Source organism: Gopherus evgoodei, unplaced genomic scaffold, assembly GCF_007399415.2.
Source record: "Gopherus evgoodei ecotype Sinaloan lineage unplaced genomic scaffold, rGopEvg1_v1.p scaffold_96_arrow_ctg1, whole genome shotgun sequence".
Taxonomy (NCBI): domain Eukaryota; kingdom Metazoa; phylum Chordata; order Testudines; family Testudinidae; genus Gopherus; species Gopherus evgoodei.
In genome coordinates this window covers 65,338-89,510 of record NW_022060117.1, presented here as the reverse complement: position 1 = coordinate 89,510, position 24,173 = coordinate 65,338, and the positions used below count along the sequence as shown (strand labels likewise).

Sequence of the window (24,173 nt, the reverse complement as noted above, 5' to 3'; positions counted from 1 at the left end):
ACTACTGCATGCTTTAGGATGTGTGGTAAACTTCCCCTCTTAAAAAGTGTTAATGATATCTGTTACTAGCATCCCAGATGCTCTCAACTCTCCTCCATCAGAGAAAAAGGGTGTGGATCACAGTCACAGGTGGTGGCTGGAATTCTGGCAGTGCTATGAATGTGACAAATTCTGAAATAAGAGGTATTGGGTTATTGGGCCTGTGTTTGGTATGTAGTCCTTGGTGTCCAGTCAGACCCTCTTTGATGTGGGCCATCATCTCTGGCAAGTAGGCTGATCATTCCTTGCAGCAAGAGTCGTTGGGTTTTGGAGTAAAGTAGAGGTGTTCAGTGGAGTATGAATTAGCAGCTTCTATGGCAGCAGAAAAGTAGACTCTCTTGGCCTCTTCCACTGTGTGGATGTGCATGCCCAAGAGACAAGGATTAGGTCTGAGGTTCTGATGGAGGTCTCTGATTCTAATCCAGTTGACTTTAGATTGATGAGTTGCAAAAAAAGAGGGGAAAAGGTCTATGGTGCTGGCACTTTATAAAACATTTGCACTGAAGTTAATCTCTGTATAGAGCATTTATTTCTCCTTTCTCATATCTTCATCTGTATCTTAATTGTCCAGGGCCACCTGGGGGGTGGGGGGATAAGGGGGACAATTTGCCAGAGGCCCCAGGTCCTGCAGGGGCCCCCACGAGAGTTTTTCAGAGCCCTCGGAGCGGGGTCCTTCATCCACTCCAGGGGCCTCAGAAAAATCTCATGGGGCCCGGGCACCCGGAGCTTCTCCTACTCCGCGTCTTCGGCGGTGGGGGGTTCTACCACTCCGGGGCGGAAGGACCCCCCATTGGCGAATTACCATCGAAGCGGAACCCACCGCTGAAGTGCCAGGTCCTGCTTCGGCGGTAATTCTCTGTCAGGAGGGGGGGTCTTCGGGGCACTTCGGTGGCAGGTCCTGGAGCGGAAGGACCCCCCACCACCAAATTACTGCCGAAGCAGGGGTCCCCCACCGATGAAGACCCCAGGCCCCCTGTATCCTCTGGGCAGCCCTGGGAGAGGGTGCACTTGACCCAGCTATCAGGAGCTACGCTGTCTGGCACCCAAGAATGAATTTAGTCTAGGCTAGGCACATACAAAGGAGTCAGCTGCGGGGAATGAGAGGACATGCAAATCTGCTGGGAATGCATGTGCACACACACTTAAAGGGGGGATGATTGCTTGTAAATATATTGTGGAGATGAGCTGGATACATGGAATTGTAATTGATTTTAGGTTGGGGGTGTGAATGCAGGCCAACCTGATTTTGCGGGGGTATAGATAGGCTGGTTACAAATGAGTTTAATTGGTGTATTTTTGGCAGGGCATGCAAACTTGACTGGTAGGGAGAGCACACCAAACTAGCCTCTCCTTACATATCCATCTTCTACACCAACTATCCAAAACTACCGATGTTGGGAAAAAATAATCTAGTAAAGGGTAGAAGAGGAAAAAGGGATAGAGACCCGTGTGGTCTGTTACAGTGGAAAGACTAATTATTACACAGTTCACATTTTTTTCATGTGGAAGACCAGTGAACTTGAGATTCATCAATGTATTTAAGTGTGTTCCCAGCTTGAAGCACGAACTTCAGTGGGATGGGTCTCATGTGCTTAAGTACTTTCTGGAATTGGAGTTTTAAGGATGAACAATTACAGAGTTGGAGTTGGTTTGGTTTGGGGTTTGTTTTTGTTTATATAGGTGTTTAATACAAATCACTACTGTTGGAGGCTCCCATTTTGCATGATATAATATTTTATTTATAAGCAATAAATACCTATGCTCCCGTCTCAGGTAGCTTGGGAGAGATTTTTGCAAAAGCAGCAGGAAATATGTTGGAAGTTTTCTTGGATTGTCAGGGACACTCAGAACTTGAGAACCTCTTGGTGCCACCTGAAATCTCTCTTTGTTCTGACATTATAGGAAAATTATCCACACCTCTTTGTTTGGAAGCTGTTCCAGTTCACATGTTATGCTGTTTAACTGTGGTTATACTTCATGTTACAGTTCAGAGGTGAGATTTGATCAGAGAAGAGTTGAACCATAGAAATATATAGCAAACACATAATGTCAACAATGTTTAAGGTCCAACCCTTTCTTTTAAAATTCTTAATTGTCTTGTAACTATTTTGCATCAATATCCTTCATTTTTCATTTTAAACACGCCCGGACAATCTCCATCCGAGGATATTAATGGAACTGGCGCGTGAAATTGCAAGCCCATTAGCGAGAATTTTTAAGCAATCGATAAACTCGGCGGTTGTGCCGTATGACTGGAGGATTGCTAATGTAGTTCCTATTTTTAAGAAAGGGAATAAAAGTGATCCGGGTAATTATAGGCCTGTTAGCTTGACGTCTGTAGTATGCAAGGTCTTGGAAAAAATTTTAAGGGAGAAAGTAGTTAAGGACATAGAGGTCAATGGTAATTGGGACGAATTGCAACACGGATTTAGTAAAGGTAGATCGTGTCAAACCAATCTGATCTCCTTCTTTGAGAAGGTGACGGATTACTTAGATAAAGGAAATGCGGTGGATATAATTTACCTAGATTTCAGTAAGGCGTTCGACACGGTTCCGCACGGGGAACTGTTAGTCAAATTGGAAAAGATGGGAATGAATATGAAAGTTGTAAGGTGGATAAGGAACTGGTTAAAGGGGAGACTCCAGAGGGTCGTATTGAAAGGTGAATTGTCAGGCTGGAAGGAGGTCACTAGTGGAGTCCCTCAAGGATCGGTTTTGGGACCGATCTTATTTAACCTTTTTATTACTGACCTTGGCACAAAGAGCGGGAATGTGCTAATAAAGTTTGCGGATGACATGAAGCTGGGGGGTATTGCTAACACGGAGAAGGACAGGGATACTATTCAGGAAGATCTGAACCACCTTGTAAACTGGAGTAATAGAAATAGGATGAAATACAATAGTGAAAAGTGCAAGGTTATGCACTTAGGAATTAAGAATTTTGGATATACGTTGGGGGCACATCAGTTAGAAGCGACGGAGGAGGAGAAGGACCTTGGGGTACTGGTTGATAGCAGGATGACTATGAGTCGCCAATGTGATACGGCTGTTAAAGAAGCAAATGCAATTTTGGGATGCATCAGGCGGGGTATTTCCTGCAAGGATAAGGAGGTGTTAGTACCGTTATACAAGGCGTTGGTGAGACCACATCTGGAATACTGTGTGCAGTTCTGGTGTCCCATGTTCAAGAAGGATGAATTCAAACTGGAACAGGTTCAGAGACGGGCTACAAGGATGATCCGAGGAATGGAAAAACTGCCTTATGAAAGGAGACTCAAAGAGCTTGGCTTGTTTAGCCTGGCCAAAAGAAGGCTGCGGGGGGATATGCTTGCTCTATATAAATATACCATGGGGGTTAACGTTAGGGAGGGAGAGGAATTATTTAAGTTTAGTACTAATGTAGGCACGAGGACGAATGGGTATAAACTGGATATTAGGAAGTTTAGACTTGAAATTAGACGAAGGTTTCTAACCATTAGAGGAGTGAAGTTCTGGAACAGCCTTCCGAGGGAAGTAGTGGGGGCAAAAGACTTTTCTGGCTTTAAGACAAAGCTTGATAAGTATATGGAGGGGATGTTATGATAGGATCGTTAATTTGGGCAATTGATCTTGGATTATCACCAGATAGGTCTGCTTAATGGTCAGTAAATGAACAGAATATTATCACATGAAATGTACTTTGTGCAGTTGAAATTCCATAATAGAGTGAATGTATTGCATAATACGTCAAACGTTATGGAGTGTTAGAAATGACTGTGGGAAGAATCAGCAGAGACGAGGGATTCCATTGCATCCTCCTGTTTTAACCTCAGTAGGTGCAGCATCCAGAGCTGAAATGAAATAGGAAATAGTTGAAACACAAAGGGAAAAAATATAATTTTCATTGAATTGATCTCTAAACCTTAAATGAAAATAACTTTTCCACACATAAGCTCGCAAGTCATTTAGTATGTCAATATTTTTTTAAAAGTCTTTAGGAAGCTTCTCAAAACTTGGAATACTAGAAATAGTTCTCATGGGGACAGATTAATTAATAGCAATGATGATAATCATAGAAACACACTACATATGTCAAAGTTAGTGTACTTTGTGGTGTGGGAGGGAGGAAAGTATCATTATCTGATGACCAAAGTGCTGGTGAGGTGCCTGAGGATTCCACATATGTGTACTTTGTTGCTTTTTACAGATCCAGACTAACACGGCTACCCCTCTGATATAAAATATCCACTATCTGTTCAGCTGTAAAAATTATACTAATGTTAGGTCATTAACTACAGGGAAATGCTTGGTGCTGTACCTTAGTTACTAAGGCTTCTGTTGAGTTTGTCAGTCCGTACAAAACATCTGGGTATTTCCACGCGAATGATCTCCCAAGGCACACAGGCTGTATTGCTTTTCTTTCAGGAAAGCATCTATACCCTGAAAGTATTGTTTCACTCTCCAACTGGTGTGCTGGAGGTCCTCACTTTCTGGGTTGGTTAAGTCCTTCTCCATCTGTGCTTTCAAACACGCCTCCAGCTGCTGAATTTGCTGGTAAAGTCTATTTTGGAACCTGACTATAGAAATCCCATCCCAGGTACTTTGGGTGAGGTTTTTGCTAAAGAGGTTGAAGATCTCTTGGAGGATCTCTTGCATTGCCATCTTGGCATTATCCTTCTGGAACAGTGGGAGTTGGGAAACTTCCTGGGTGGGTTTGAAAGCTGTCCTTTCACGTATGCATTGTGAGGGGAAAATTCCGCTCATTTTCTTCAGAAGCTCCAAGCTCTCTTTGTTCACTTTGTTCTGCTGGAAGTGAAGCATGGTACAGAGCTGAGATGAGATTTCAATGGAGAAGAGCAGTGTGAGGCAAACATGCAGCAAACACCTGGAGGTCGTGATGATGTCTATACAGTCCTTTTCTTTGCGTGGAACCTTGAGCCTGGAGTTTGTTGAGGCACCTATGTAGATCGTTGTGTCTTTCCTTCATGTCTCTGAATTTAAGTATTTGGTTGGAGAATGTTTCTTTGATCATTTTCTGTTTACAACACTTTCCTTCTTGGAGGTTTCAGAGTTTTTCTTTCTGTTTTTCTTGCTGTTTTCTAGTTTTTACTACGTTTCCTCCTCCTTTTTTGTGAAAGTGACCACCCATGACAGTACACAACCCTGCTAACTCATGCTGGATCCACACACATACAGCCTTTTTATCATACATTAATTTTTATAATATAAGAAGATCATCCACAATTCCAAAATGGTACGGAAAAGACCTCAAAGTCATCAGCCAGTACACTTCCTATTCATAAACTCCTTCATTTAAGAGACAGAAATAGTTTAGGAATATTTAAAGGTTGCTAGACATGGAGGAAGTAAATATGGGAGGAAAGAGTTAGTCCTGCCAGATATATTGGCAAATCTCAACTTTAACCATTTCTTCCAATTTAGAAGGCACATTAAAAATGTAGACAGCACAAACCATCAGTATTTTCCTTCTGTGAAACCACAGGAGCTAGAATGCTCTGAGAAAATGAAACCTTAACTCATTGTTTATTTCCAGGTCTTTATATACATACTGTAGCTGATGAATAATAAGTATTGTTAGTAAGCTTTGAATTTACTTAGCTCCTGGCCTAGCCCAAATGTGGTGTGTCTTTATTTTTTTATTCTACATAGATTGTGCTGCCTTGGAACAATAAATAAACTTCGAACTAGAAAAGGCACATTCTGCTCATTAAGGGCTGGCTTCCTCTCCCCTTTACTTTCACTGAGCAGTACTTTTATTCCACAAGTCATCCCCCTGACTTCAGTGGGAAACTTTCCAAATAAGATACTAAAAGTGTGTGCTGTAGCAGCATTGATCCCTTGTTGCCACATTTTCAAGAGCTCAGTTCCCATTTGGGTGCTTTAGTGAAGTGGCCAGACTTTCAAAAGTGCTCCATACTTGCCTGCTCCCACCATTGTAGCCTTTTGAAAATCTGATGCTAAATGTTTGTCAATGCCCTAATTATGTTCTTCAAAGGCAGACAGAATGTGGGATCTTTTATGGTAGAACAGTTCTGAGACATAGCTCAGGATAATAGAACAGACTTGATGCTGCAATTCAGCTAATTAAAATGATTGTAGTCATTTCCTGAACTACATTTCCCAGGATTATTTCAACCTAAGAGCAGAACTCTTCCTCTTCCCAGGTATAAATGCCAAGCCCTGGAAAGTCTTGATAGAGGGTCTTAAACAGCATAGTGTAGAGACCATCCAACCAGGTATGCATGGATGTCTAAATGACTCCCTTTCATTAGCCCTGATTTAGCTACTCCCTCCAAAAACTTTGTACTTTATAGTTTCCTGTAATTATATGCTTTCTTAAATACTCCTTTTTTTACCAGTTCACTACCAGTCTGAAGTCATGACCTGCTTGTTTCAGGATTGCTTGTGTGTTTGTCACTCTCAACATGCTGGACAGCAAAAGAAAGATGTGGAGAAATTGGAGAGGGTCCAGAGAAGAGCTAGAGGAATAATTAAAGGTCTTGAGAACATGACCTATGAAGGAAGTCTGAAAGAATTGGGTTTGTTTAGTTTGGAAAAGAGAAGACTGAGAGGGGACATGATAACAGTTTTCAGGTATCTAAAAGGGTGTCTTCAGGAGGAGGGAGAAAACTTGTTCACCTTAGTCTCCAATGATAGAACAAGAAGCAATGGACTTAAACTGCAGCAAGGGAGATTCAGGTTGGACATTAGGAAAAAGTTCCTAACTGTCATGGTGGTTAAACACTGGAATAGATTGCCTAGGGAGGTTGTGGAATCTCCATCTCTGGAGATATTTAAGAGTAGGTTAGATAAATGTCTCTCTGGGATGGTCTAGACAGTATTTGGTCCTGCCATGAGGGCAGGGGACTGGACTCGATGACCTCTCGAGATCCCTTCCAGTCCTAGAATCTATGAAAGAAGTAGGAGGGTGGGGTGAAGCAGAACATAGCTATGCAGATATCAGTTCATTTCTATACATGCATGTGCCTATTCCATACATGCACAGGAACCTGAGATCACCTGACTCATTTGCTCACTGGCATAGCAAGCTTCGTTTCCCCAAACGAGAAAATAAACCCCAAATAAAAGATCATATCCCCCCAATCTAATTCACAAAATAAAAGCACTAGGTAATTGTGCAGTTGGTGCCCTGTCCAGCTACTGCAGAGTATTTATCTACCCTAGCTATTAGTAAAACCACCATCCCCATAGTACTTTATATAGGTGGCCAACACCATTATTAAAATAACAAACAACAAAAAAGAATTGTTCATTGCTGTATAGAAAATGAGCCCTATGGGGTATATTGTGTATTTATAGAATGGGACACATTTTCAAGTTTGCCCCATTGTCCTCTACTGGGGGCAGACCAAGGATATTTTAGCATTTTATTTTGTAAAATATATGGGCTTTTCCTGATCTCCAGCAGAGGGATGCTCCACAGGCAAGGGATCTCAGCTCCAGAGGGAAGTGTAACTTGACCAGTGAGTGTTGCTTTTTCCCCTCCAAGCTCTGTCAGTCATACTTTTTTGTGTGGATTGGTATGTTCTTGAAGGGTTGCACAGAGCCCCTGATCTAGCTCCCATTATTGGAGCTTTATAGATAAGGGGTAGGACCTCAAAGCAAATCTTGCACTGGGGAGACACTGCAGGGCATTGAACATGGCCTAAAAGCTGTTGCCAAGGTGATGCTGTCAGGAGCAGTTCCAGCATGCTGGACCAGTTGAAGCTTCATCTAGATTGGGCTGATTGAGGAAGTAGAGTGGACGGTAAAGGCATGTATTGCTGCAGCTAGGGCTTCATCTGGGATGGGCAGGGGGATTGTTTCCTGCTTCTGTTATGCATACCTGGAAGTATAAAACAAAAATCGGTTTCTTTATTGATTCTTTTTCCCCTCAATTTAACATACACATGATAACTTGTTGTAGGGAGTTAGGACAACTCACCTTGATGGTGTCCCGTCTTGGCATGCAAATATTTTATTTATAAAAGTAGCCCTTCCCAGAAGGTCACTAACAAAAATATCTAATGGACAGGCAGTAGATACTGAAGAGGTGGAGCCAGTATTTCAAAGCCAGTAAATAAATTACCTATCTGCTTTAGAAGTACGTTTTAGTTTCCTCTTTGAGTGCTAGCTAACAGATCTTTTATGGCCAAACCTCAGCATCTGCACAAAGTCTTATGCAAATCCAGAAACTCCATGTAACTGACCAATTTGCCACGCACATAAATCTGCCTACAAATGTTGAGGAAGTCTTTAAGGAGGTCTGTTAAACATTTGGCCCTGAGAGTCATGCAAGAAAGGTAGAAATGTAAAAGTTGTTTCACTTATTTGTAGCAGATTGCTTCTTTAATGTGCATGTCCAGCATGTGTCTTTATGATGACAGTTAAGGGACAGGCTGAATCTGCTTTAAATTGCAAAATCTATTGGATAGAGGGATGGTGTCTGTAGCCTCTGTTTGCCTGAAGCTGGGAATGGGCGATGGGGTAGAGTACGTGATGATTACCTATTCCCTTCATTTCCTCTGAGGCACCTGGCATTGGCCACTGTTGGAAGACAGGGTACTGGGCTAGATGGACCTTTGGTCTGACCCAGTATGGCCATTCTTATGTTGAATAAGTTTCATAAAGACGTGTTCAGCTACTGAGGTTCTTATCATCCCAGAAGAAATGTAACATTTTCATGGACTCTGTCTGCAAGGGTTTCACTACATAGATTGCCATATTCAGCTGCTTGATGACCTTAAAGGGCCCATCCCCGGCAGCCTGTAGTTTCTCTTTCTCACGAGAATGAGAACTGTCACCTGGTCCCTGGTAGCATAGGAGAGGGCACCTATTTGCTTCCCTTGGGCCTAGGGTAAATTTTCCCTGGACAAGTCCATGAGCTCAGTGAGCTTTTCCAGGAAAGTGAGTACATATTCCACCTCCGATTTTCCATCAGAGGAGGCCTTCCCCTCCCATTCATCCCTCAGCAAGTGCAGGGGTGCCCTCACTTTCCTCCCATACAACAACTCAAGAGGAAAGAACATGGTTGATTCCTGGGGCACTTCCCAGTACGTGAACAGCAGGTGGGGTAAATACTCGTCCCAGTCCTGTGGGTACTGGTTCATAAAGGTTTTCAGCATCATCATTAGCGTCCCATTGAATCTCCTCACCAGACTGTTGGACTGAGGGTGATATGCTTGAAGTGCAGCTGTATCAGACCCCACGCTTCTCCCACAAGCACTGGAGCAGAGTTGACATGAAATTGGAGCCCTGGTCTGTAAGAACCTCCTTGGGGAACCCCACTCTGCTGAAAACGGTCATCAGTGCATCTGCCACAGTGTCTGCCTCAATAGAGGACAAGGCCACAGCCTTAGGATAGTGAGTAGCGAAATCTACCACCACCAGACTGTATTCTTTCCCTGTCCGGGTTGCTTTGCTGAGGGGGCCACTTTCTGTAAAGGCTCATCTATGATGGGCTGGGGCCCTAAAGCTGCTTTCCCTTTGTCCCAGGCTTTCCCCACCCTCTGGCAGGGGTCGCAGGACATGCAGTACTGTTGGACGGCATCAAATATCCTGGGCCAGTAAAAAGTTCTGTAGCAGCCTCTGCCTGGTGCACTGGATTCCCTGGTGTCCTGAGAGAGGGATATTATGGGCCAGGTATAGTAGCCTGTGGCAGTACTTCTGGGGGACCACTAGCTGTCTCCTGATCCCCCACGGTTCCACTTCCCCTTGGGGAGCCCATTCCCGGTACAGGAATCCCTTCTCCCTGTGACATTATTGACATGAACTGGGACCATATAGATCATTGTTGCAACCAAAGTCCTGTAGTGGCACCAAATCTTAGATACCCTATTTGACCCCCTTTATATAAGACAAGGTTATGGTTTGCTGGTTATGCTATCTGTATATGTGTATCATTTTTGTAGTTGAAGTTATGAATATTGGCTCTATACTGTCTGTATTTCAAACTTCTGTTATGCTTCTGTGTGACCCCCTCAGACAAGTTGATGTCAGCTCTGCCTAGCCTGCTTGATGGCCCATTAAGGACCATCAGCTATATAAGTGACCCACTGAGAGTAGGCAGATATGCCTTGTGATTCAGTAACTTGTCCATGTGACTCCAAACTCCATTTTGCTGTAATTTTCCACAGTAAGGACAAAGTGGTGTTCTTACACCCGGAAAAGACTGTAAAAGGCTGATGCCTCGTCTCCATCTTGTCTTCAATCCTGCTTCTTATCTTTGGAGGACTTTGCTACAAACAGAAGCTCTAAACAAAGGACTGATGACCCATCCCAGCTGTGGATGTACTCCAGAGACTTGATTTAAACCTGCAGTTTATTCCATCACTGCTACAAGCCTGAACCAAGAACTTTGCCATTACTGTATGTAATTGATTCCATTTAACCAATTCTAGCTCTCATCTCTATCTTTTTCCTTTTATGAATAACCCTTTAGATTCTAAAGGATTGGCAACAGCATGATTTGTGGGTAAGATCTGATTTGTATATTGACATGGGTCTGGGGCTTGGTCCTTTGGGATCAAGAGAACCTTTTTTTCTGGGATGCTGGTTTTCATAACCATTTGTCCCCATAACAAGTGGCACTGGTGATGATACTGGGAAACTAGAGTGCCTAAGGGAATTGCTTGTGTGACTTGTGGTTAGCCAGTGGGGTGAAACCAAAGTCCTCTCTGTCAGGCTGGTTTGGTTTGCCTTAGAGGTGGAAAACCCCCAGCCTTGGGCTGTAACTGCCCTATTTTAAGCAATTTGTCCTGAATTGGCACTCTCAGTTGGGTCCTGCTAGAACCAGCATCGTTACACTCGCACAGGAATGTTTCCCAGCAGCCTTGCCCCAGGGGTTTCGCTGTGCTGTGGCCAGCAAGTTCCCTTAGCTTCTTGAAGAAGGGATCCTTCTGCAGCTCAGCCTGGAATTCAGCGGCTGGGAAAGGGATGGGGACCTGCTCCCTCTCAGTGGCTGGTTCCAAGGCCGCAGACCCACCAAGTCCTGTCCCTGGTGACTCCTTTCCCACCAGGGTAGGGACCTGCACCCCCGGCAGGGCATGGCCCCCAGCGTCAGGGCAGAGTGCCCTTTGCTGGCTCTGGCTACAGGTGATGACTAGGGTGCTCTGAGGGCTGCCAGGTCATCCCCCAGCAGCACCTCAGTTGGGAACTGATGTTGCATCTTCACATTCTTTAGGCCTCTCCTTGGCCCCTCATTTCAGATGTCGCCTTGCCATGGGTACCTTAATTGGTGGTCCACACATGCCCATCAGGGTTAGGTAGGTGTTGGGCACCACTCGGTTTGGGCCCACCACCTCAGGTCGGGCCAGCGTCACTTCAGCGCCCATGTCCCACTACCCAGTGACCTGCTTTCCATCCACCTCCAGGGAAATGAGGCACTTGCTCCTCATGGGCTGCCCCACACCCACCCTGTACACTGAGAACTTTGAATCCAGAGCATCGAGCCTCCCTGAGGAGCTGGCCTGGGAGACTCCTCTCTCTTGGGCCATTGCTAAACTGCCAGCCCCTCCCACCTGGGGAGCTCACCTCTCCTCCGGCTGGGTTCCCATCCAGTTAACCCTGTGAGGGCTCGGTTTGCTCATTCTGTCCCTGAGCTTTTGGCACCAGGCCCATCTGTGACCCCTCTGCTCAGAGTAATTATATCTCAGGTCCTGTTAGTCCCCTGAGGCTGGTCGGTCAGCTCTGGTATTGGCTGTGCCTCTCGGGAGGGATTTATCTGACAATTCCTTCAGGGAAGCCTCTGGGTGATTCCTCTTCTGCACCGATGTGGGCCTGTCTCCCTGGGATTCCATTCAATATCCCGACCTGCTGTCTACAAACTCATCAGCTAGCAGCCCTGTGTGGCTCAGGTCCTTCGGCCTCTTGTCCACAAACCACATCCTCAGGTCAGCGGGACAGAGTTCATATAGTCGCTCCAGCCCCATTAGTTCAATCACGTTCTCCTTGGTCTGGGCCTCGGCCCCATTCACCCACTTGTGGGTGTATTTCCCCCATCCGCGTGACCAGTTCCAGATAGGTCATCCCCTGGGTCTTCTGCACACTCCGGAACCTTTTCCTGTACGCCTCGGAGGTCAGTTCAAACTCGCACAGCAGGGCTTGTTTGAACAGTTCATAGTCCCCTGCTTCCACCTCACCCATCTGGCTGAACTCTGTGGCTTTGGGACCCAGTAAGGGAGTGAGATGCTGAAGCCTATCTTCAGGGTCAACTTGGTGCACATTGCAGGCCTTCTCAAAGGCAGAGAGGAAAGCATCTTTATTATCACTTCCTTAAACTGAGGCTGTTTAACTTCCTGCTGTGACTAAGTAGTGTTGAGGTTTGCCACTATTACTGCTTAGTTCACTTCATTTTCTGTATGCTGTCAAATAAGATACATACTGCAGCAGGTTTAAGTTTTGGTAGTTTAATTCTTCCTGTGTTTCTCTTTACATCCACTTATTAAAAATCTTGGTTTCTAGATAACACTTGACAGATTTAGGTTCATGTTCTTAAAAGGTTAAATTAGTTAAAAGTCTCTCTTTGCGTGAGATAGTTGGTTGCTAGGCATCAAGTCTAGCATTATGCTGTGTAAAGTCAGAGGCTTAAACATAACCTTAAACATGCCTTAAACTGAGGCAACTATCTCAGCTCCACCAATGGGGAACTCGGTGAGGAAGGTCCCTTGCTGGTCGGGTAGGTGAATTCTGGGGCTGCCTGACTGCTCCCAGCCTCTCTTGCAGCCCCAGCTGGCTCAGGAGTTGGTTCCTTACAGCGATAATTCTCTTCCAACTGGGCAATTAGCTGAGCCCTGGTGAATTTTTTTCAATGCGCAGCCCTCTCTCTCTGCACAGCTGTATGTCCTTCTTAAGGAGATGGTTATAGACCATCTCCATGCTGTTCCTAAGGGTTCATGGACTCACAGGCCTGTGCTCTCTCAGCTCCCCACGAGCCCTGGGAGGAACCCCTTCAGTGCGACAGCCCTTCTTGGGGGTCCACTCTCTCTCGGGGGTTAAGCCACACTTCTCGGAGCCTCCAGCATGCACATCTCTTGCTAATCTCCCTTTGTTTTATTGCTCCCTAGTCACTTACTGCAGGATGCTCTGTCCACGGGGTGCAGTTTGATCCCACCACTGCCACCCGTTGTCATGCAGTCACCGGGCAATGCTCTGGAACTACTCCATATGAAGCCAGTCAGGACTCTGGGGGAGCCTCCTCTCTTTGAGCATACTGTCTCCAGGGCAAGAAGTTGACACAGCTTTGACCTTCCTGGGTCTGACCTTGGAGCATTCAGCATCCCCTTTTTACACTGGTGGACCAGTTACTCAAGGGGATGGAGAATTTTGCCCTGGCGTATATTGATAATCTCGGCATTTGTAGTCATGTGAGCCAGGTTAAACAAGTGCCAGACTGGCTCTGGGATGCAGGTCTGACTATAAAAGCTAGGAAGTGCAAGACGGGGATGTCGGAGGTGTCATACCTGGGCCACAAGGTGGGGGGCAGTGTCTAAAGCCAGTGCCGGCCCAGGGGGAGGTGATGAGATATTCGCCCGCTCCTCAGACTAAAAAGCAGATCCAGGCTTTCGTTGGGATGGCAGGCTATTACCGGAGGTTTGTGCCCCACTTTAGCTCCATAGTCACCCCAATTACTGAACTGAAGGTGGTTTGAACCGAGCAGTGTCAGAGGGCTCTCGGTGCTCTGAAGGAGGCTCTCTGGTCAAGGGCCTGGTGCTGGTAAACCTGGATTTTGACAAGGCCTTTATGGTGTTCATGGATGCCTTAGAAAAAGGGCTGGGTGCAATGCTAATGTAGGTTGACAGAAATGGACTGACACATCCCATTGTGTACCTGAGCAGAAAGCTGCTGCCTGGGAAGCAGGATTCTGCACCCATAGAAAAGGAATGTATGACCATGGTATGGGCCCTTAAAAAGCTGCAGCCATCTATTTGGGCGGCGCTTCACTGTGTATACTGAACATTCGCCCCTAATGTGGCTACAGCAGATGAAAGAGGCCAAAGTAAAGCTCCTGAGGTGGAGTCTCCAGCTTCAGGATGATAACATGAAGGTGGTCCACGTTCAGGTGAGCGCCGACGCATTTTCATGGAAAGTGGCCCCGCTCAGTTTGGTCTTGGAGGGGGGAGATATGACAAAGAGGTGCTTTATTCATATTGTTATGTTGCATGTGAGTCCTACTGTCGTATATTAATACTGTGTGTTGCTCAGTTTCCCAGAGTACTGCAATAATAATTAGTTGGTGGTAAATGGGGGTGTGCTTTTGCTGAGGCCCTCAGGACAGATAATGGTCACTCTGTCACTCTGAGCTCAGAAGAGGGCAGCCTGCAAGGATTTTAATGATTAATATTTGCCACTCGAGGCTTGTATTACACTCAAAGCTTGCAGCTTCTCTCTGACTTGGGCTTGGTAAATGCTGCCAGCATCAAAATGCAACCACCTCCCCTTTCGATGGGCGATAGGAAAATTTACCAACTCAGTGTTTGGATATAACTGCCGCAAGGCCATCGGCAGGGGGCCCGGGCCCGCCGCCGATGGCCGCAAATTTGACCTTGGATTGGTAACGCTGCCCCCACTTCTGGGCTCTCACAGGGGTTCTGCACTTGAGTGGGGGCAGCGTTACCAATGCAAGGTCAAACTGCCAGAGTGGGGAATCAGCCTTGACATGGTTGCAGAGGACTCGGATCATTTTGAACCAGAAGCACAGAGCTCAGGATTTTAAAAGGACACATTTTTCCTTTTGGGTACCTGCAAAGCCAGGGAGTCTTTTTTCTTTTCCTCCTGATGGGGAGCAGGCATGCAGAGGGTTCAGCCTGCAAAGCCAGGGAGTCCAACAAGCTTTTTTTTTTTTTTTTTAGACTTTTTTCAGAAGAATTCGGTATTGTTCCTGGTTAGTAACTGACTGATGTAGTCCGTCAAACAAGAGCCTGAATTTCAGAGATTGAGGGAGGGGAGAACATTGATAATCCTAATTTGAATGGCCTATTCCTAGTCTCATAATTGACATGACATTTTGTTTGTGGTGTACATCCAAGAATGAAGTTAGTCTGGGAGCACATACAGGTAATGAGATGGGGTGGGAGGGATCACAAACCTGAGAAAAGTTCATTTGAGCACAGGCTTAATATTGAGGAGCAGTGGTTGTAAATGTATTGTGGGTAGGTTCTGGATACATACCCTCTTCCTCCCACCAAAATCAAATCAAGTATGTATGTGAGTGCACACATACCAGATTGATGGGGGCTGGGCATGCTAATTACAAACTACTGTAATTGGTGTGTGTTAAGGGGTGCCTGCAATCTGGGTTACTAGGGAGGAGGGCACCAATCTGGCCTCTTCCAACATGACCATCTCCTACATTACACATCCACAACAAGAAGTTTTCTGGGGGAAATGTAACCTGATGAAAGAGAGAAGAAGAAAAGGGGGCCATGTTCAGGTGTGATGCGTGATCTGTTAGAATGGAAAGTCTAATGATCATTCAGTAATTGTTGTTTTTAATATGGAAGTACTGCAAACTGGGACACTGATTCATCAATGTATTTATATATGTTCCTAACTGGAAGCACTAACATCAGTGGACTGGGTCATAGACTTTGTTAGTCACATGCATATGTACTCTGTGGAACTGGGGCTTTAAGGCTGGACAATTACAGGTTTTTCTCTGTTCTTGTTCTTCATTTATTTACTATTTGGTTAAACAGGTATTTAATACAAACCACTATCAGTATACGTTGCCATTTTGTATAAAATAATACTTTGTTTATAAATAAATATCTTTGTGAAATACATAAATAAGAGCAATAAATAAACAATTGACTTCCATAAATATCCTGTCACACATAAATAGTAGCAACATCTTTTAAAATTCCACTGCATCTCATTTCACATGATGTATAAAATATCAATAGATTTCAGATCGTATTTCTAAAAATTTTGGTTTCCAAACTTCTTTGTGAGTTTGTCTTATAATTGAAAATTTTCTAATTCTACTTGGATTCTCTTGCCAGCACTGAGGCTGAACTGCTTCTCTGTTAGGAAATAATTGCTATCTCTTCATTTTCATGCTCCTAAGCTCTAGGTTATAGAATATCAGGGTTGGAAGGAACCTCAGGAGGTCATCTAGTCGAACCCCCTACTCAAAGCTGGACCAATCCCTAGACAGATTTTTGCCCCAGATCCCTAAAGGGCCCCCCTCAAGGATTGAGCTCACAATGCCAGGTTTAACAGGCCAATGTTCAAACCACTAAACTATCCTTCCCCCCCGGGGCCTTTCTTCCTGGTCAGAGAATCCCATTTCCTATCATTGCAACCAAACATGTCTCCAGATGCCCAACTTGCTGATGAGTCTAGGTTGGAATCTCTGAATGAATGTCCCACCTCAAGTAGCTTAGGAGAGATTTTTTTTTGCAAAAGCAGCAGGAAATGCTTTGGAAGATTTTCTGCATTGTCACCTGGGCACTTTCCTTCAGGGACACTCAGGGCTTGAGAACCTCTTGGGACCACCCAAAATCTCTCTCTTCATTCTAACATTATAGCATTTTTCTTTTGGAAGTTGTTCTTGTTCACATTTGTTCTGCTGTTATACTGTGGTTATACTGCATGTTAGGGTTCAGAGATGAGATTTGATCAGAGAAGAGTTGAAGCACATACATATACAGCAAACATATGTCAGCAATGTTAAAGAACCAATCCTTCCTTTTAAAATTCTTAATTGTTTTGTAACTTTTTTGATATCCTTCATTCATAACGGTTTTCAAGTACATAAAAGGTTACTGCAAGGAGGTAGGAGGGAGAAAAATTGTTCTCCTTAACCTCTGAGGATAGGACAAGAAGCAATGGACTTCCAGAAGTCCCTCTTACTGAGCCCGGGTTGCGGCAGCGGCAAAAGGGGCTCCCAGAGTGTGTGAGGAGCCGGAGAAGGAGGGAGGGAGGTGGAGTCCCCTGGAGCTGAGCCCAGGCTGCAGCAGCGGCGAAAAGGGCTCCCAGAGTCAGGGCTGCCCAAGGGAGAGCAAGTGGGGCAATTTTCCCCGGGCCCTGCCGGGGCCCCCACAAGTATGTCGGAGGCTCCTCTTCCTGTCTCCATGTCCCCCCCCATCCCCCGGTGTCTCAGCTGGCAAGGGGGTGGGGCTGCAAGCTGCAGCCGAGCGGCAGGAACTCAGGCCCCGCTGGAACACCATGCCGCTGCAGCGCTGTCCAGGAGAGGGGGTAAGCGGAATGGTAAGGGGCCGGGGCCAGAGACGGGCACCCCCCTGACCCCAGCCCCTCTGAGCTGGGCACCCCCGACCCCATCCTCCCCATGGCCCTGACCTCCAGCTCCGAGCCCAGCCCCTCTGAGCCGGACACCCCCTGTCATAAACAGATAAGTAAGAGTTAATAGAACAGAAGTACTTCATCTCTCTTTTGCCTGTAAAGGGTTAACAAGATCAGTGAGCCAGGCTGTCACCTGACCAGAGGACCAATCAGGGGACAGGATACTTTCAAATCTTGAGGGAGGGAAGTTTTTGTGTGTGCTGTTAGTTTTTGGTTGTTGTTCACTCTGGAGGCTCAGAGGGACCAGATGTGCAACCAGGTTTCTCTCCAATCTCCCTGATACAGGTTCTTATAGATTCAAAATAGTAAGTACTAGGTGATAAGGCTAGTTAGGCTTATGCTTGTTTTCTTTATTTGCAAATGTGTATTTGGCTGGAAGGAGTTCAAATTTGCATTTTGCTGAAAGGATTTTAATTTGTACTTGTATACTTAGGCTGGGAGGGTATTCCCAGTGTCCATAGCTGAAAGACCCTGTACCTATTCCATTTTAAATTTACAAAGATAATTTTTAGTTTTACTTTCTTTATTTAATTAAAAGCTTTTCTTGTTTAAGAACATGATTTTTGTTTTTTATTCTGGTGAGACCCCAGGGGACTGGGTCTGGATCCACCAGGGAACTGGTGGGGAGAAAGGAGGGAAGGGGGAGAGAGAGGTTAATTTTCTCTCTGTGTTAGGATTACTTTCTCTCTCAGGGAGTCTGGGAGGGGGAGAGAGAAGGAGGGGGAAAGGTGCATTTTCCTCTCTGCTTAAGATTCAAGGAGTTTGAATCACAGTGATCTTCCAGGGTAACCCAGGGAGGGGAAGCCTGGGAGAGGCAATGGTGAGGGAAAGGGTTTACTTTCCTTGTGGTAAGATCCAGAGGGACTGGGTCTTGGGGATTCCCGGGCAAGGTTTTGGGGGGACAAGAGTGTACCAGGCACTGGAATTCCTGGTTGGTGGCAGCGCTACAGGTTCTAAGCTGGTAATTGAGCTTAGAGGAATTCATGCTGGTACCCCATCTTTTGGATGCTAAGGTTCAGAGTGGGGAATTATACCATGACATCCCCCGACCCCATCTCCCCACAGCCCTGAGCCCAGCCCCTGTGAGCCAGGCACCCCCCAACCCAGAGCCCAGCTCCCCACCCAGCCCTGGGCAACAGCAGCACCACCCCCAGGCAGCGACAGCCCATTGGCATCAACAATCACCATCACCCAGCAACAGCCCATCATGTAATTGCAAATGTTTACATACCATTAAAGCATTTTATGTTTTTAAATAATGCATTTAGTGTATTTTCAAATTATTACAAATTAATTTTTGAATGTATTTCACTATTTATTTTTTACACTTCCAAATACATGTTACTATAGTATTGCAACATATTTTTTTTTATGGAAGGGGCCCCTGAAATTGCTTTGCCCCGGGTCCCCTGAATCCTCTGGGCGGCCCTGTAATTGTCAGTCTGGGAGTTTATCCAATAGGCAACTTTCCACTAAGGCAGCTATTAAAAATCAACAGCAGTAGACTTTTCTAACTAGATTATTGATCAAAACATCCTGAGCCATCCCTGTTTGTGAGATACAAACTAATTTTTTTTCTACTTACTTTGTTTACTGAAGGCATTTGAAATAAACAATTAGATTTCCCTCTTTAAAACATTCACATCAGCCTTTTAAAGTGGTCAAGGAAAGTTTCCTGAAATTAGGAAGCTACTCAGTCCACTGTTGCCAAATTAAAATGGGATAACTAATGAGTATATAACAACTTACCCAGATCTCCCACAATCACTTCTTGTACCTTTAAAAAAAATCTGTTGTTCTTTCAAACAAAACCAACCCCCACTCACAACATATTCAGTTGCCACAGTGATGCACATTGTATAAATATGTACACAAAGGTGGAGATAGTTACACATACTGGACATTGAGATTATTTTTCTACTGTGCAGAGGTTCCTTAGTTTCTCTCTCTTGGTAGGTTGATAGACCTGGACTGGGTGCTTGAATTTCATACCTACTTTTCTCGTTTTCCCAAATTCACATTACTCCTGGGGGAATTCTGCACACAATAGTTTAAAATTCTGTATATTTTATTTGTCAAAAATAACATAATATAGTCACACCAGTTTCAATTATTTTTGGTCATTTATTTCAAAATACCTGTCAGCAAGTATGTCTCTAACAATACAGACAACAAAAATGATTCAGGAAAGGTTTTCTTGACAAATAGATTCCGTGCTAGGCATATTAATACAGAACTCCGAGTAATAATTCATTTAAACTACAATACAGAACCATATTTCCTGCATGCCTCAGAAGCAGTTTAAAGACTTGGGGGAGTCAGGGTTAATGGAGGAGCTGAGGGAGTGGGAAGTAAATTGCTGGGAAGGAGTCTGGGTGTGAACTTGGAGAATTGTTGGGTATGGGTGGGAAAAGAATGGAACAGGTTTTTTGGTGCGGGGTAAGGAGAGATTCCTCCATGTAGACCCTGGCTGAACCCTTGCTTCTCCCATTCAGTCAGGCACATCTGCCCTTGTCCCCATGCGTTCCTGTACCCTTTTGTGTCTTTGCATCCCCTATCCACATATGTCCTTCCACACCCCCTCCTGCTATCCTCATGTGGCCCTACACCCCTCCCCCTGTCCCCATATGTCTCTGTGCCCCCACCCAGCCACTCCCCAGTCCCTATGTAGCTCTACATCTCCTCCCCCACCACCATATGGCCTTGGACCTTCCTCCCCACCGTGGCCCTGTGCCTCCAATCCCATTCAGCCCCTGCCCCAGTCTGTCCTCCCCAACTAGTCCTTATGAGCCCCTTTATGACCCCCCCCCAGCAGCAGTAGCATAGCTGGGGGAGAGCAGGGGAGCGGCTGCTCCCCACTGAGCACATTCCCCCAAAGTGGTGCCTTTTTAATTTTTACACTCACCCCAGCAGTCCAGGTCTTCGGTGACAATTTAGTGGTGGGTCCTTCAGCTGCTCCAGGTCTTCAGCGGCAAGTTCTTCAGTCTTCAGCTGCAAGACTTGGGGTTTTCTTTCTTTTTTTTCCCTTCTCTGCTTTGGCACTTTTTTTAATGTGTTCGCTCCACCTGCTGGTAGAACCTGCCTACGCCACTGCCCAGCAGCCCCACACTGTCTGTCTCCCCATAGCCCCTGTCTCCTGACCTGGCCCGCTGCAAAGAAGGCAGGCTCTTTCTCCTCCCTCACTGGCCTGGAGTTGCTGCTGTGGTCTATTGCCACAGCATCCTCTGGTGGACAAAAAAGTCAGAACTGCAGAAGTTATTTTCTGCTGAGAGCTGCTGCTGTTCTTGCGCCACAGTGCCCTCTGCCGGGGAAAAATGCAGAACTGCAGCAACACTTTGGTAGAGCTTTTTTCTATGCAAAAAATTAAAAATCTATGGCTCATTAATTATGTGCATGCACATCTTTCTAGTTTTTGAAGAATGGGGTTGCCTATATGCCCAACCCCTATCTCACATATGTTGCTGCAAGGCCTAAAACTACGTAATTGGGCTCTATTCATTTTTTAAAAATTGGATCTGATTTTTGTAAAGGGATCAGAGGTAATTGTGGGAGATTTGCATTAATTATTTATTAATAATCCAATATTTTGTCTTTGCATGCACTGGATTGAGCAGCTTCATACTTTTGGGAAATGTCTTGATTCCTATTTGAAAGGCTAATGTAACTGTTTTACTTTCAACAGCTATTACACTGCTGACTGCTACTTTTTGCTCACCTTGATCAGTTGAATTTGAACAAGATATGGCCTTTATTGTATGAAGAACTGTACATAGAGTTAAAATGCATAATTTCCCAGGATTGTGTATGCATGAATGTATGTTATCTTTTTTTCCTTCTGTAGTAGTGGATTTGTCTTGCTTTCATTTCTTTAGATGCACTATGGAAGTGGTCATACAACTGCAGGTGTTTCTCCTAAGATAATGAAGGGCCATAATCCATTTAATGCCGATGTAAGATCTTAACTGCAGTTTCTGCTAAGAACTTTTCATATAGGCCCCGAGTCCACAGTTTGGCCTGGGCCATGAGGGCTGGCTAACAAACAATACATAGCTAAGAGAAAGCTGGGGTAAACAGATAACTGTGTGTGTTTCAAGTCATTGAGCAGAGTCAGCATAACTCCGAATGTAATTGGGCAACCTTATCATGAGTTATAGACACATGAAGCACTGAGAGAGGCCTCATGGTTACTCCCCAATGCAGGGAGAAGATAGTGGTACAATACCCCTCAGATCCCAGACAGAGTTCAGGGAGAGGCCTAATATGATTGACATAAGTTATGACACCTTCCCCTCACAGATGTATGCCAATCCTAGCTCACAGAAATGCAAAGGTAAACTTATAAACAATTGTTGTTATTAAGAACTAATTACTACTTTTTTGCTTTAAATCTCCATGAATGTACCTGTTGGTCAACCGGAAGAGCTGCTACCTCATTCCCCTGAACTCCAAAATTAGGATTTAACCTATACACTTTAATAGACATAGTTTGGGGGTAATTACCTATGTGTCAGCAAGACATTAATTTGGGCCATGGCTGGCACCATTATGTAATCTTTTAGAGCATTGGTTTATTGTGCTTCTCTTGTTTTGCTGCTAGAACCTATCCAGGGGCTTGGGAAAACCCATCCCCATTGCTTCTCTCTGCCCAATGAGCACCCTATATAGTTTATTGTAATTAATTGTTCTGCAGTGTCTCTGAGCCTAATAATCAAGATGATACTCCGCTAGCGCTGTGCGTGATAAACTCCTGTGCTTGACGTCTACATGGTGTGGATGTATGTTCCTTCAATAAGAAGCTGAGAAAGAGAGAGAGGGTGGGAGATCAAAGCAGCACAAAAGTTGTAAGCACAGAGAGAAACTTTTCCTCTTTCTTGCTCACGATCTTGAGATTCCTAATATAATAATTCCTATAGGCAGATCATGCATCTGTGTGACATACACATATCTGTCTATATGAGGATTTCGTCTTCCATATGAGGATGTTAACAGATTAAGCCTCATAACACACCTATGAGGTTAGGAAGTATTATAATTGCAGATTGGAAGCTGAAGCACAGAGAGATCAAGAATCAGCTTTTGAAATGAGGCTCAAGGTCTGGACACTTAAATATGTGTGCACAAAGACATGTGTAAATGGGGGTTTAGATACCTAAATAACTATTGGCATATGCTGTTGAGGTAACTGCATAGGCCAGGACCTCTCCCCACCACAACTTTGGCCCTGCATAACATATCCAAGGTCACACAGTGAAATGTCAGCAGAGCTTGAACTAGACCTCACATCTTCTAAGTCCCTGACCTGGGCCTTAAACCACAAGGCCTAACAACCCGAGGCAGAACTTTTCAGATTCTTTAGCTGGCTGGACTGAGGAAACAGTATTTTAGCTCTACAAACAGACCACTAGAAAGAAGGATGCGAGCCAAAGCTAGCTCATCTTCTTTCTTTAACGAAAAGTGCACTGCTCAGTGATGCAGCACCCTCCCATCCCATACTCAAGGTGTGCAGTGACCTTAGTATTTGTATTGATAGTTTTCTTTGTCACAGGATTTCTTTTCATGATCCACACTTTGGCAGAAACAAGGACGAGGGAATCTGCTGCAGTGGCTTCTTTATGTACATACATAACTGACTCTTATTGGCACAAACTACAATAATGATACCAGTTCACGTCTGACTTCTTTTGTGATCCCACTTGATATCATATCTCAGCTTACTATTGGTGGGCCCAATCCTGCTGTGATGCTCCCTGGTTCCTGATAGGAAGGACACACTCAAATTACTCATGAGACAATGGAGTTGATAGAAAGGCCAAATGGGCCCACCTCAAAACAGGGCAAACTGCAAAAGGCAAAAATGCGCCACTCATCTGGACAAGCTGAGGGATAATGGTGCTGCAAACAGTTCAAGCAGCTTTAAAAAGCTTTAAAAGTTACTATGTCGGAATCAGGAAAAAATATTAAAAAAAAAAAAAAAGTATTGCTAGCCCGAGAGGTTTTTATGGTGTTGATCTCCCTTGCAGATTCTCTGATGGCTAACATGGGCTGAGTGCCACGAGGCGCTTTTCCCACACTCATGGCATTCATAGGGCCTCTCCCCTGTGTGGATTCTCTCATGTTCAGAAAGGCCTGAGCTCTTAGTGAAGCATTTTCCACATTCACTGCATTCATAGGGCCTCTCCCCTGTGTGGATTCTCTGATGCTCTATGTGGGTTGAGTAGTCACATCAATTTTTCCCAGGGTATGGCAACACTTGCAACTTCAAAGCGCTGCCACGGGAGCGCTCCCGCTGCAGCACTTTGAAGTGCGAGTGTGGTTGCGGCGCCAGTGCTGGGAGAGAGCTCTCCCAGCGCTGCAGGTACTCCACCTCCCCGTGGGGATTAGCAAACAGCTCTGGGAGCCGCACTCCCAGCACTGGGGCACTGTTTACACTGGCGCTTTACAGCGCTGTAACTTGCTGCGCTCGGCGGGTGTTTTTTCACACCCTTGAGAAAGTTGCAGCGCTGTAAAGCGCCAGTATAGCCAAGGCCCCACACTCAGCATATGTATTTTTTCTCTTTTCCCTGAAGATTTCCTGCTGTTTTGTGGTTTCCTTGAGGTCTGTCTGAGTTCCCCAACAGGAAATACATTTACCTACTTTCTCCCCTGGCTGCTTTACCTGCTCTCTTTCTGGTCTGTGCTGAATGTCATGGGATTTTTCCTGCTTATGACTCCTGGACACATTCCTTTTCGATCTTTGTGATAATTCTCTATGTTAATCCATTTGCTCAAAATTTTCCTGCTGAGAATTCTGCTCCTCTTTCTCACGCACCATTGCGTCACCTGCTGTGATA

At 45.1% G+C, this 24,173-nt stretch overlaps 1 long non-coding RNA gene across 1 annotated transcript in view; it reads right to left on the bottom strand.

Moving 5' to 3' along the window:
- Positions 1 to 23,309: 23,309 nt before the first annotated feature.
- LOC115644201 overlaps positions 23,310 to 24,173 on the bottom strand; it is a 3,160-nt gene continuing 2,296 nt past the window's right edge. Inside the window, exon 3 of the long non-coding RNA XR_003998451.1 lies at positions 23,310 to 23,542. This is a non-coding gene — a long non-coding RNA (uncharacterized LOC115644201). The remainder of the gene's footprint in view (positions 23,543 to 24,173) is intronic.